The sequence below is a fragment of the Durio zibethinus genome, chromosome 15 (assembly GCF_047325235.1).
Source record: "Durio zibethinus cultivar Kanyao isolate XHJ-2024 chromosome 15, ASM4732523v1, whole genome shotgun sequence".
Lineage (NCBI taxonomy): Eukaryota > Viridiplantae > Streptophyta > Magnoliopsida > Malvales > Malvaceae > Durio > Durio zibethinus.
Window position 1 is genome coordinate 25118425 of NC_143176.1, and position 12576 is coordinate 25131000.

The 12576-nt window shown below is 40.9% G+C and overlaps 3 pseudogenes; all 3 read right to left on the minus strand.

The window, feature by feature from the left end:
- Positions 1 to 1540: 1540 nt before the first annotated feature.
- On the minus strand, positions 1541 to 4894 carry LOC149514903 (25S ribosomal RNA; annotated as a pseudogene).
- Positions 4895 to 5126: 232 nt separating this feature from the next.
- Positions 5127 to 5282, minus strand: LOC149514904 (5.8S ribosomal RNA; annotated as a pseudogene).
- Positions 5283 to 9300: 4018 nt separating this feature from the next.
- LOC149514905 (18S ribosomal RNA) lies at positions 9301 to 10384 on the minus strand (annotated as a pseudogene).
- Positions 10385 to 12576: the final 2192 nt, after the last annotated feature.

Sequence of the window (12576 nt, forward strand, 5' to 3'; positions counted from 1 at the left end):
AAAACAAGCTTAGGTAATTCAGGCCAAAGGATCCAATTTAGCAACTTTTAGATAAACCCAGCATGAGCGTGGGAGTAAGCCTTGGTGCATGCAAAAGTAGGTGTAGACATGTAAATTTAGAACGATTCATTGTAATCCCATTATGTGTCCTATACATATTGTACTTTTTGTGAGCATTAGAATAGGAACAATGTTAACCTTTGATTCAAAAGGGTTTTAACTATAAATAGGAGGTATGACCACCCTCATTATACATACCATAACTTGAGTAATACAAGTTTACTCTTGCCTATCTTTGTTGTTCTCTTTAGCTTTCCATTAAACACCTTATATGCAGGCTTGTCTAGCAGTAGCTTAGGCATTTGTGCACCAATTCAGTTGAAGGCTAATGTGGGAAGTTGGATAAGTCCATTCCTAGGTCCTGGAGCCTTATGAGTCAAAGCTTAAGTCTTAACCAATGACACATGTGTCATGGTTTATAAGAGGACCTTGGCCTAAGGGTTTTCTCTGAGTTAATGAACAGTTCCAATTCTAGCAAGATAGGTTCAATAGCTAGGGAGCTAGGCCTTAAGGCCTACTAGAGGCCTAGGTCATTAGGAACTAGCCTTTTTAAGTGGTATGGGTAGTGATCAAGACTTTAGAGGCTTAGGCACAGTGTTCAAGTTCAATAGAATTAAGCCAAGCCTAGGTGAAGGTGCTAGTGAGTGATGCACGAGCACACAATCAGACCCAGCTGTGGGCACTGATGATCAAGGTGTGGGTGCATAGTTAGACGTAGGTATGGGTACACTTGAACATAGTCCTAGGAGGATCAAGTTTGTGGGCTTCTAGAAGGCCCAATACTATAGCATAATTTTTGACAAGCTGGAATTATGTTAAGCACTTGACTTTTGTAGGCTAACTTAGGCAAACAGAGTCAATTCCCTATCCAAGGTTACACGGAGTTTGGCTTAAGATTGGAGCATGTGATGCATGCATCGAGCATCATTTGGTGCTAATGGTGATTAAGGGGTAGGTAAATGCTATAGGTAGGAGGTTCACGGTACACATGCCGCACCAAGTGCTAGCATCTACTAAGAGGAGTTTGAGGCAACAACCCGCACTAAAAGCACTATTAGTGGTTGAGGTAAGTGCCTATACCAAGTGCCAGCATTTAGGATAGTGTTCGAGGCAACATCCCACACCAAAGGCCAACATTTACTAATGGTGTATGAGGCAACAATAGGCCAGCATCAGTTGATGGTATTAGATGCTATTGCCTACACTAACCAAGGGCCATATGCTATTGATGGTGTTCGAGGCAATAACCTACACCAAAGGCTGGCATACACTGATGGAGTTTGAGGTCAGTGCCCACACCAAGGGTGAGGCTGTCATTATAGCAACTACCAAAAACATTTAATTATAGTTTACTTGGTGGCTATAACAAATACTCGATCGAATATATTGCAATGGAGAACACCATTCATCCCTAACCCTAAAAGGGTGCGGTGTGAAAAAATGAAGTAAGAGGACTTCAATAGGTGTGGTGGGGAAAGGGACAAATTGAAGCAATAAAGGGTTAAATCTCAATGGATGTGGTAGCAAGGCTACTCTACCACATACAATATCCCATCACGTATTTAAGTCATCTATAAAGGATTCTATCTACCACTCGATGGGAATTGAGCTCCAAGGAGGCCCATGTGGCTTGTTCAACATGGGGGTTGCACTTATGACACATGGCCTTGAGGGCATTGGCCCCTACTGTGGGTCAACATTTGGGACATTTGGGTGATAGGCACATGTATCACTTCTAGCCTAGATTTTGACTTGAAGGCATTTTGTTATAGTCCAGTACATAGTAGCTTTGTGCCTTTGGCTTTTCAACCAAGTGTGATGACCTATTGTGCAAATCAATGATTGTTTTCATACTAGGTTGAATTACTATTATGACACTACAATCATTAAGGTAAATCTAACCAATCTCATTATAGTTTAAACCATTTTCATATTCCCAGTGGCTGGAAAACAATCCAACACTTGGTGAATTTTGCTTCATAATGATAAAAAAAGTTGACATTGAAAGATTAAGAAGCAAAGTCACTATGAATGCTTAGCTGCCATAAGCCAATTATCCGTGTGGTTTCTAACACCTCTAGCTTCAAATTTTGATGGTCTAAAGGATCGATAAGCCATGCTTTCATAGTTTGTATTTGTACTAGAAATTAAAATCAAATGAGCTTTTACCCTTTTGTTCTACATGAGATTTCTATTCTCATTGAGCTCATCTTAAGACACTTGCATTATCTTTTAATAGATGTGCCACCCTAGCCAAACTCCCCACTTAATAATGTCTTTCACCTAGATTGACTGATCGAGGCTGGCTTTGGGTTTAAAAGAAGGGGTTGTGCCCTACCTTTGATTTACAGAATAAGTAAAGTAGCATTAAAAGTAGTGGTATTTCAATTTCACCTGAGTGCCCCCACTTATCCTACACCTCTCAAGTCATTTTACAAAGTCAGACTAGAGTCAAGCTCAATTCGGTCTTCTTTTCTCGCTGATTCTGCCAACCTATTCCCTTGGGTGTAGTTTTGCTAGATAATAGACTGGGATAGTGGGAATCTCATTAATCCTTTCATGCACATCAATAATTAGATGACCAAGCATTTGGCTACCTTAAGAGAGTCATAGTTACTCCTATCATTTACCTACGCTTGGTTGAATTTTTTCACTTTGACATTCAAAGCACTAAGCAAAAATCACATTGTGTGAGCATTTGTAGGGACTATCATAATGTTTTGCTTTAATTAAATAGTCAGATTCCCATAGCCCATACTAGTTCAAAGTTGACTATTCATTCTTTAGGGAAGGCTCTTGACCGACACATGGTGACTTGCTCTTGCCATAAGAGTTTCTCAATAGTGCATTGATAGCTGATAGGTTTAGAAATAGGACCCCTATGCATAGCCCTTAGAGCTAATCCTTTTCTCGAGGTTACGAATCCATTTTGTCGACTTTCCTTGCATACATTGTTCCATTGACCAACAGTTGTTTACCTTAGAGACCTGATGTGGTTATAAGTATAATTAGACACGGACGGCACTTGGTGCTTCAAATTTTCAAGGGTTGCTAGGGGTGCACCAGACACCAAGCAATATACGTTGCTCATCTGGCTACTGGACCCTACCTACAGTTGAGTCATTTTTAGGGTGGGGAGGCCATGAAATAGAAAAGATAACTCTTTTCGATGACCCCACCAATGTCTCTAGATTCTCTAACATTGTCGTCAATCGCTGTATCTTGGTTCAAGAATTTTAACCTTATTCCCTTTCAAAGCTTGTGCTAGATGCACTATTAGACTATCTTCCCCTATCTCTTAAGATCAACTAACCCATATGCAAGTGCCATTCACGTGGAACCTTTCCTCTCTTTGGCCTTCAAAGTTTTCATTTGAATATTTACTACTAACACCAAGATCTACACTGATGGCTACTCCACCCGAGCTCATGCCTCTGGTTTTACGATGACCGTGTGCCTTCTTACTCATCAGGGCTTGGCCCTTGTCTTGATAGTCAAGTATAGGTCATATGCTTAAGCGTCATCCATTTTCAGGGCCAATTAACTTGGTAGGTGAGTTGTTACACACTCTTTAGTAAATTTCAACTTCCATGACCACTATTTTTCTATCTTAATCGACCAACAACTTTGTGGGTTCTAGGTTAGTGCAAAGTTGGGACCATAACTTGGCTTCTGGTTCATCCTGTATCACCAGTTCTACTTATAAAAAATGGCCCACTTGGAGCTCTCAATTTTGTGGCATGGCTTAATGAAGTCACAGCGTCCTACCTATTTAAAGTTTAAGAATAGGTCGAGGGTGTTGTGGCCCCGATGCCTCTAATCATTAGCTTTACCTTATGGAATTCACTAAGGGCTCCAACTATCCTAAGGAAAACTTTAGAGGGAACCAACTATTAAACATTTTGATTAGTCTTTCACCCCTATACCCAAGTTAGATAAATAATTTACATGCTAGTATCATTGTGGGCCTCCACCATAGTTTCCTTTGGCTTTGTCCCACTTAAGCATAATTCCTTATCTTTTAGGTCTTTACAGGCATGCTCACACTCGAAACCTTCTCAGAAGATTAAGGTCGATCAGTAGCTCACTCGTGAGGGATCCCATCAGTCAGCTTTCTTGTGTTTTATAGGTTTTCTACCCTATTGACTCACACACATGTTAGACTCCTTGCTCCATGTTTCAAGATGGGTCGAATGAGGAACCTGCAAGCCTATGTTAGGAGCATGTGAGTGTCAAGGCATGTCGAGATGGCATGTGCTGTATTTTATAATCATGGTAACGATGTCTCCATAGGCATATTGAAATCTTGGGTTCGGGCCACTGCCATAACCCATAATGGTCTATGCCCTAGCCGATCGACGGATCGGCTATCGTTGTTCCACATTTAACCAAGATGCATCATTGGCCCCTATTTCACTTTTTTCTTGATAATTTCAAGAACTCTTTGACTCTCTTTTCAAAGCCTTTTTCATTTTTCCCTTATGATACTTGTTTTTTTAGTTTCTCGCCCATATTTAGCCTTGGATGGAATTTACTGCCTTATTGGGGCTACATACCCAAACAACCCAACTTGCAGATAGTGCCTCATGGTGTGATAGGGTCTAGGCACAATAAGGCTCTCAGCTTTTCTGACTCTCCTTTCATAAGGACTTGGGCCTAGTCCACCACTGAAGATGCTTCTGTAAACTACAATTCAAATGCCGTGGGCACCCAATTCTCAAGCTGGGCTCTTTCTAGTTCACTTGTTGTTACTAGGGGAATCTTGGTAAGTTTCTTTTTCTCTGCATATTGATATGTTTAAATTCATCAAGTAATGCTACTTGACCTGAGGTCATGATGCTAGCATCAATCAAGTGATGTGAGGGGTCCAATAAGGTCTAGATGGACCACGAGCATGCATTACCGGAGTCAAAGGATGCCAAGAGCTTTACCACCAATGATCACGATGCTGTCATTGTCGAAGACTCATTTTTAGGCCAACCACAATCGATGAGATCATGAGGGGTGATTTTTAGCCCCCTACTATAAAGCCTAATGGGCAGGTGTTTAGAGAGGGAGACAATGCATGACACCTAGGTAGGCGTGCCCTCGACCTAATGGCTTGTGGCACAACTTGCATTCAAAGACTCAATGGTTCACGGGATTCTATAATTCACACCATGTATCACATTTTAGTACATTCTTCATTGATGCGAGAGTTGAGATATCCATTGCTAAAAGTTGTTTTGGTTTTTCATGAAAAAAGGAGTCATGATGCCGTCCATGTATGCACCATGAACAAGATGAAGAAGGCACACGTGCTATTTTTCATTCTGGTTCCCTAGGGTGATTAGCGCCAAGGGTTCATTATTCAGCTATAAGCAATGAAACTAATAGTTTCACCCATTTAGGAAGTGAAATGAATCGATCATCATGCACATCTTAGGTAGGAAGGGGCTTGAGGCACGAAGGTACCTTTGCCCCCTTAGTGTTTTGTTAATGCATTGTCATTCATTAAGCAAGTTTCAACAATGATCTTTTCATAAGTTCACATACAAAAACCTTGTTATGACTTTTCCTTCCTTTAAATGTAAGGTTTGGTGGACTTCTCGAGACATCGTGGGCAATGAACTATCATGTTGCCATGATCCAAACATTTCATCAGACCATTCAATCAGTAGAAGTGATGGGCGGTGTATACAAGGGGCAAGGATGTAGTCAGTGTGAGCTAATGACTCACGCCTACTAGGAATTCCTCGTTGAAGACCAATAATTGAAATGATCTATCACCATGACGATGGAATTTCAAATATTACTTAGGCCTATCAACCAAGGCTATATGTCACAGGTTGAGACTTAGGCTTTGACTTGTGCAACTCTAGGACCCAGGAATTGACTCATTCGGTGTCCTAAAGCAGCCTTTAACTAGATCAATGCATGGACACTTGAAACTCTAGGGCTAACCATCTTAATCTACTGCTAGACAAGGCTACACATAAATTGCTTGATGGAATGCTAAAGAGAACAATAGAGATAGGAAGGAGTAAACTTGTATTATTCAAGTTGTGGTGTGTATAGTGAAGGTTGGGGGCTTCTCCTATTTATAGCTAAGGCCCCCTTTAACCAATGGCTAATATAGTTCCTATCCTAGGGCTTACAAAGAGTCCAATATATATAAGACATTACAATATGATTACATTGGAGAGTTCTAATTTTACATAAACTATATCAGAAAGGAGTTTGAATTAGCTTGGACTCCTTTTTCAGCAGTATCCATGTAGGGCCCCTTTTTAAACCTATGCATGGTTTAGTTTTGCTATGCTTAGGCCTACTCACGTGCTTATGCCTAGGTCTATTTGAAAGTTGTTGAACTAGATCCCCTAGCTTGAGCTCCCTAAGCTCGTTTCGACATCCATGCACCTATTCTGGGTCACGATCTTACCTGCAAGACCTCTATTACACCTCTAAGCCTAGTTTCCCTTGCATTCTAACTTGGTCCTGATTACCTTAGAACCACTCCCTATCTCAGTGTGAACCCTTCCCATCTCAGTGAAAACCCTTGGGCTTGGTCCTTCTTATTGACTGTGACATTCTCCCCCACTCATTAAAGTAGTACCCTAATTGCTAGAGGGATGCTACACCTAAACTGCATGCCTCTATGCAAATCAGTTTTGTCTTCTCCCCTCAAACTAGATTTCCCAAGTGTTTGTCCCATACCCAAATAAGTACTCTACTAGTTGTTCTCTCGAGTATCATCAACCCTGTGCTACACTAGTCCTTTTCGCCTGCATGTCTGATGTCTCCTTTACTTTTTTTGAGTTGCCTACTACAAACTCTTTTTTAGAGGGATCTGGTTGCACCTTGGGACTAATGCTGTGGCACTCCATTACCACTTCACTGTTATCTCCTAAAGAGGTTCTGCCTTTTCAATAGAGTCAAAAAGCATCGAGCCGCATCACTTTGGGCTCCTCTTAGTGCTCATCACCACTACTACTCTTGCCTACAAACAACTCCTTTATATAGTTGATGGTTGAAGGCCTTGCACACCTCGAGCACTCATTCACCCTATGCTAATTCTTACACAAAAAGTAACTCAAGGGCTTATTCTCCTTGCCCCTACTGATGGCAGTAGTGGCCATGCAAAATCTAGGATTTCTCATAGCCTTTTCTTCCCCTAAGGAGCAAACACTGGTGTCTCCCCTATTTTGGTTGTTTCCCCTAGGCTTTAGAGACTTGGTGCACTAAACTTGAGTTTTTAACTCCACAATAACACTGGCGCAACTTGACTCCTGCATACCTCTTTGTTGTAGCATGGTCTTTACTCTTGGCTTTTGACCATTTAAAAACTACTTAGCCACTACCACTTTAGGTCCTATGCCCACACCAATAACTATGGCAGTCAAAAATGTAGTATGATCAACCCTGAGCCTTGCTAGCTCCTCTTGCAAGGTTGACAGCATGGCCTCCAATGCCTCATTCCACTGCATGAGCACCTCTAATACCTTATTCAAGGATCCTTCCCTATCCTTGAACCTATACCTCAATTCAACAATAGTCACCTCAAACTTTGGCAATTGGGTATCTAGGGACATTACCGTGTCTCTCAATCTAGCCTTTCTTCCTTCGTCTATAGGTGGGCACTTATCAAGGCCCTTACCCTGGCCTTTGGTCTAGTTTTCCCTAGTGATGCCATAACCCTAAACAATTTATAAAACTAAAGAGATTACATCAACCTTTTGCACATTCTAGTGATCTAGTCTTGGTCCCTATGAACCAGCACACCTATCTGTTGGCACAACACACCAACATACACACATTGTCAAGCACCAATTTGCACATTGGCTCAACACGCCTTGCATTTTTGATCAAGCACTAGTCTATACACCTGCACACCATGCCTAGCATTTTTATAGTACCATAATAGTAATCGATTGAACACCTAGTCTACACTCTTGTACACCTATATCTTGTGCACTAAGGGGCATATCACTAGCACACAAGCACAAAAATGACCTACAATGCCCACACCACAAAATTGAATGCCTACACCAACACGTTCAAAACCTCCCTCAAGGTTAACTTTAGTTCCAGTAGCACACAACATTGATCACTTTGGACCAGCTTTTGCTGACTCTGAACCAAATCTAAACCTGTCCTAATACCACTTATCATGGGCTGAGACTCAAGCTTTGACTTGTATGGCTCTAGGACCCAGGAATTGACTCAGCTGGTATCTTAGATAAGCATTTAACTGGACAGATGCATGGGCACTCAAAACTTCAAGGCTAGTTACCCCAATCTACTATTAGATAAGGCTACACATAAACTGTGTAATAGAAAGCTAAAGTGAATAACAGAGATAGGAAAGAGTAAACTTGTATTGCTTAAGTTATGGAAAGTATAATGAGGTTGGGGGCACCTCCTATTTATAGCTAAGGCTCTTTTGAATCAATGGTTGACATAGTTCCTATCCTAAGCTTACAAAAAGTCCAATATATATAGGAAATTACAATAGGATTACATTAAAAAGTTATAATTTTACATGGACTCTAATAAAAAGGAGTTTGAATTATCTTGGACTCCTTCTTTAGTAGTGCCCATGTGGGGCCCTTTTTTGGGCTTGTGCTTAGTTTGGTTCTACCTACACTTGGGCATACACTTGTACTTACACCTAGGTCTGTCTGAAAGCTACTAAACAAAATCCACGGGCTTAAGCTTCCTGAGCTCATATCAGTGCCTACGCATCCATCTGTGTCATGGTCCTACCCCTAGGACCTCTATTGCTCCCTATGCTTAGTCTACCTTACATATTGACTTGGTTTTGGTAGCTTTAGAATTGTTCCCTGTCTCAATGAGAACCCTTGGGTTGGTCTTTTCCTATGGACAGTGACATTAGTGTAGCACGTGTGTAGCCTAGAACATCTAAGGGCATCACAAACTTGTTATTGCCTCAAACTTCCTTATCCTAAGCGACTGTAGTCCCTCTAAGAGGCTAGCCATGAAGGATCACCTCCTCATAGCTAGCTAGTAGGCTGAAGTCTCATTCGTTAATGAAATTAACTAGACAAATTGCTTCACCAACCAAGAATAGCCATGCACCACCACCTATAGAATCAAGAAAAAGCTCTCATTTTCTCAATCCTTACTATGTCTGGACCCGGTAAGTTTCCCCATGTTGGGTCAAATTAGGCCGTAGGCTCTACTCTTGGTGGTGCCCTTATGTTAATCCTTTAAGTTTCAGCCTTGCAACCATACTCCCCTCGAAACCCAAGGACTTTGATTTCCCATAATATGCTGATGGATTCCTAAAAGTAACATTGTCGATCCTTGGTTGACATTGTTTATGGTTGAGACTGGGATGATATTTGATTGTCTTTGAGTTCCAACTTTCATTCTTGATTAATGAAAACATCCTTGGTAAATGCTTTTGTAATTGTTCATCTTTCATAAATTCAAGAATTTCACCTTTTACTGTGAAATATAAATGCCCTTAACTATCCCTGTTAATCATTACTCTGATCCTAAAGGCTAACACAATAGGACTAAAATCCTATGATGTTATCCCATGCTAATGTATACAATCTTAGGCTTGCTTTAAGCACTCTAATTTTTTCAAAGTAATAGCTTTAGAGGAATGACTTGGCTAGTTAAGGCCAAGGTACATCACTGGTAGTAGGGATTAGTAGACCAATGCTCACCATAAGGAAAACCAGATAATCCAACCTTAGTTTCAACTACAAGTTTTTTAATTGCAACAACATAAATATACACTATTGGAGTTGGAATTATCACAACTGCTAGCATTAGACTTGAACTCTAATATATCCTTATTAAGGGTTTTAGACTGCACTCATTCTAATTACTAGACTCATAGTGCCTAGTATTGTTATTTATTGTTACTACCTTCTCAAGTCAGGATTGGGTAATTTGCACACTTACTACCATTTCTCAGGATTCCTCTTTAGAATGAAACCCTAATTCTCTGTTACTTGTTGCCACCATAGTAAGCCACTATCCTACCATCGAAAGTTGATAGGGTAGAAATTTGAATGATCCATCACCAATACAAAGGTATGTGATCCATCAAGTTATCAAGAATCATCAGAGCAATAGGTAAAGCCTGCATTGACCTTTTATCTAATAAATGCATCCCTTCCAGAAATCAAGATTTGTTGCATGTATTAGCTCTAGAATTACTATGGTTATCCGAGTAGTAGATACCATCAAACAAACTGTAACTAATTTGTTAAGCCATTCACAGTTTCATAGTTTGAATTAGTTTAAACTTACACATGTATGGCTTAATCTTTTAGACAAGCATATGACTACTGGTAGGATCAACTAGGTAGCATTCCTTTGGGACGTTGGCACTACATGGGCCTCAATGCACCGACTAAACGATGAAGAGAGCTAAGACAGAGCACAAGCATCGTGCATGTCAAGCACATAAAATGCATAGCATTAAATGAACAAGGGCTTAGAGCCCGTGCTTACAAAATGTTCTGCATCTAAGAGTATGATCAAACACCAATGCACCAATGTGGCCATAGAAGTTTGGGTGGCACACTTAGGACATGGGGCATGATTGAGGTTCGACCAATAGCCCTAAAAGACATAAGACCAATAAAGGATGGCACGACATCCAGTTTCTATCGATTTAGGTATGTAGCATAGGATCTTAATTGCACCTTTAGGGTATGATGACCTCATGAAGAAAGATTGAAGAGGATGATGGGTCGATAGTTCAATGCATTGATCATGGAGTTTGCCAACATGCACAACCATAACACCACTCATATACCCATTATGTACAAGTGGCAACATCCACAACATTAGTCTATAACCCACCCATTCAATTACGCAACAAGAGAGCCAAGGAAATGACATATGAGGCCATGCCATAATCGCTTGGCATAAGAAAAACATAAACAAAGGCTACGGGACTACATCTACCATGCAATAAACAACAATGACACGACACCATCGATGCTTGGTCTGGTTAGGACCACACATGTAAACTCTATTGTCAGCATCTCATGGGGACATTACCTAATTTAGGGACTTGTTCCTGTGTTCTTGGGCAGCATCGACTGCATGTGTCATGGTTCATGTGCAAGTCATAACCCAAGTGGGTTAAGAGATATGGCTTATTTGAGTTGGTATGGGAAAAAGACTGGGAAGGATCGAGAATAAGGTCTTAAAGGCATATACAAGGCCCAAGTGTATAGATTAGGGCCTAGGCTAAAGTACAAGAGCACGACGAGGTGAACAACCTAGTGTCGAGAATGAGGACTGCTCGTTGGAAGGATCTAAAATAACCTAAAAGAGTGGCACAGACAAGTAGGTACAGAAGGCTCTAGAGTAGCCTAGAGACAAGCTAGGTGCATGAGTGCAAAAGAGTCTAGATAAGCCTAAAGGCTAGCCACGTGCATGGTTACCTAAGGTTCCAAAAGAGATTAAGGCAAGAATAGTAACAGGTACTATAGCACCTAAATAAGGAAGGCTCTGAAAGGCCTTAGCTGTATGTGGAGCAGGGACTAGACAGGGAAGGTTTTAGAACCTACTATGTACAGGCACTAAGTGAGAGTACTCGGACACTTCTAGACTCGAGGCTTAGCGGGGAGTGTAAAATAAGCTAGATTTTGTAAAGGCCTTAGTTGACCTAGGAAGTGTTTAAGGATCATGAAAGGGTCTAGAAGGTCTATAAGGGCAACACACTTGGATCAATAAAGGTCATATGAGTTAAGGAGCCTCCAGTATAAATAAAGTCCATTCCCCTCATTTTTCAACAAGTTAGAAGTTACACAAATAAGAAGAACCATGTCATAGACTTAGGCATTAAGCAATTGTATATAGTATCATGTAAATAAAGGTTACAAATGCTTTAACCCTCAGTTCTAGCTTTCTCTTAAGCTCTTAGGGAGCTAATGGAGTGCATGGTAAAAATGATCGACAAAAAGTTAGGGAAAAGGCTAATTTAGGCCTATGGATGGTAGTTTTCCACCCAGCCTATGGCATATACAAGGGCTTGGCCAAGCCAAGGCATTTTTGTGGTCTATGAGAAGGGATCATGAAACTTCCAAATACTCCAGAGACTTGGCTAGACCTAGCCCACGACCTCAGCTTTCACTTGCACCACTTCGAAAAATAGTTACTTGATTTAGAGACTTAGTTTATAGTTTGGGGTAGCATCAATCATAGGCATAGACTTGAGATTAGCATCAACCGTAGGCAAAAACTTGAAATCAACATAGTCAGGCCCTTTTTCCACATACATGCCAACTGGTTGAGGTGATGGGTGCTTGTGGTTCACTATAGCAACTAGTCACCAAATAGCATGGCTAGAAGGCATGCACAACCTAGATTTTGCTCTAGGGATGTTCCCATGGATGTACACAATGATAGGCCCATTGGACACACCTAGTCCCTCCATGGGGATACTTTTTTCAAACAAGCAAATCTTACACAATGGGTCCATAGGTGCCGATGGTGGCCAAGGTATGTACTTGCACCAAGGCATAGTATATGCCAATGGTG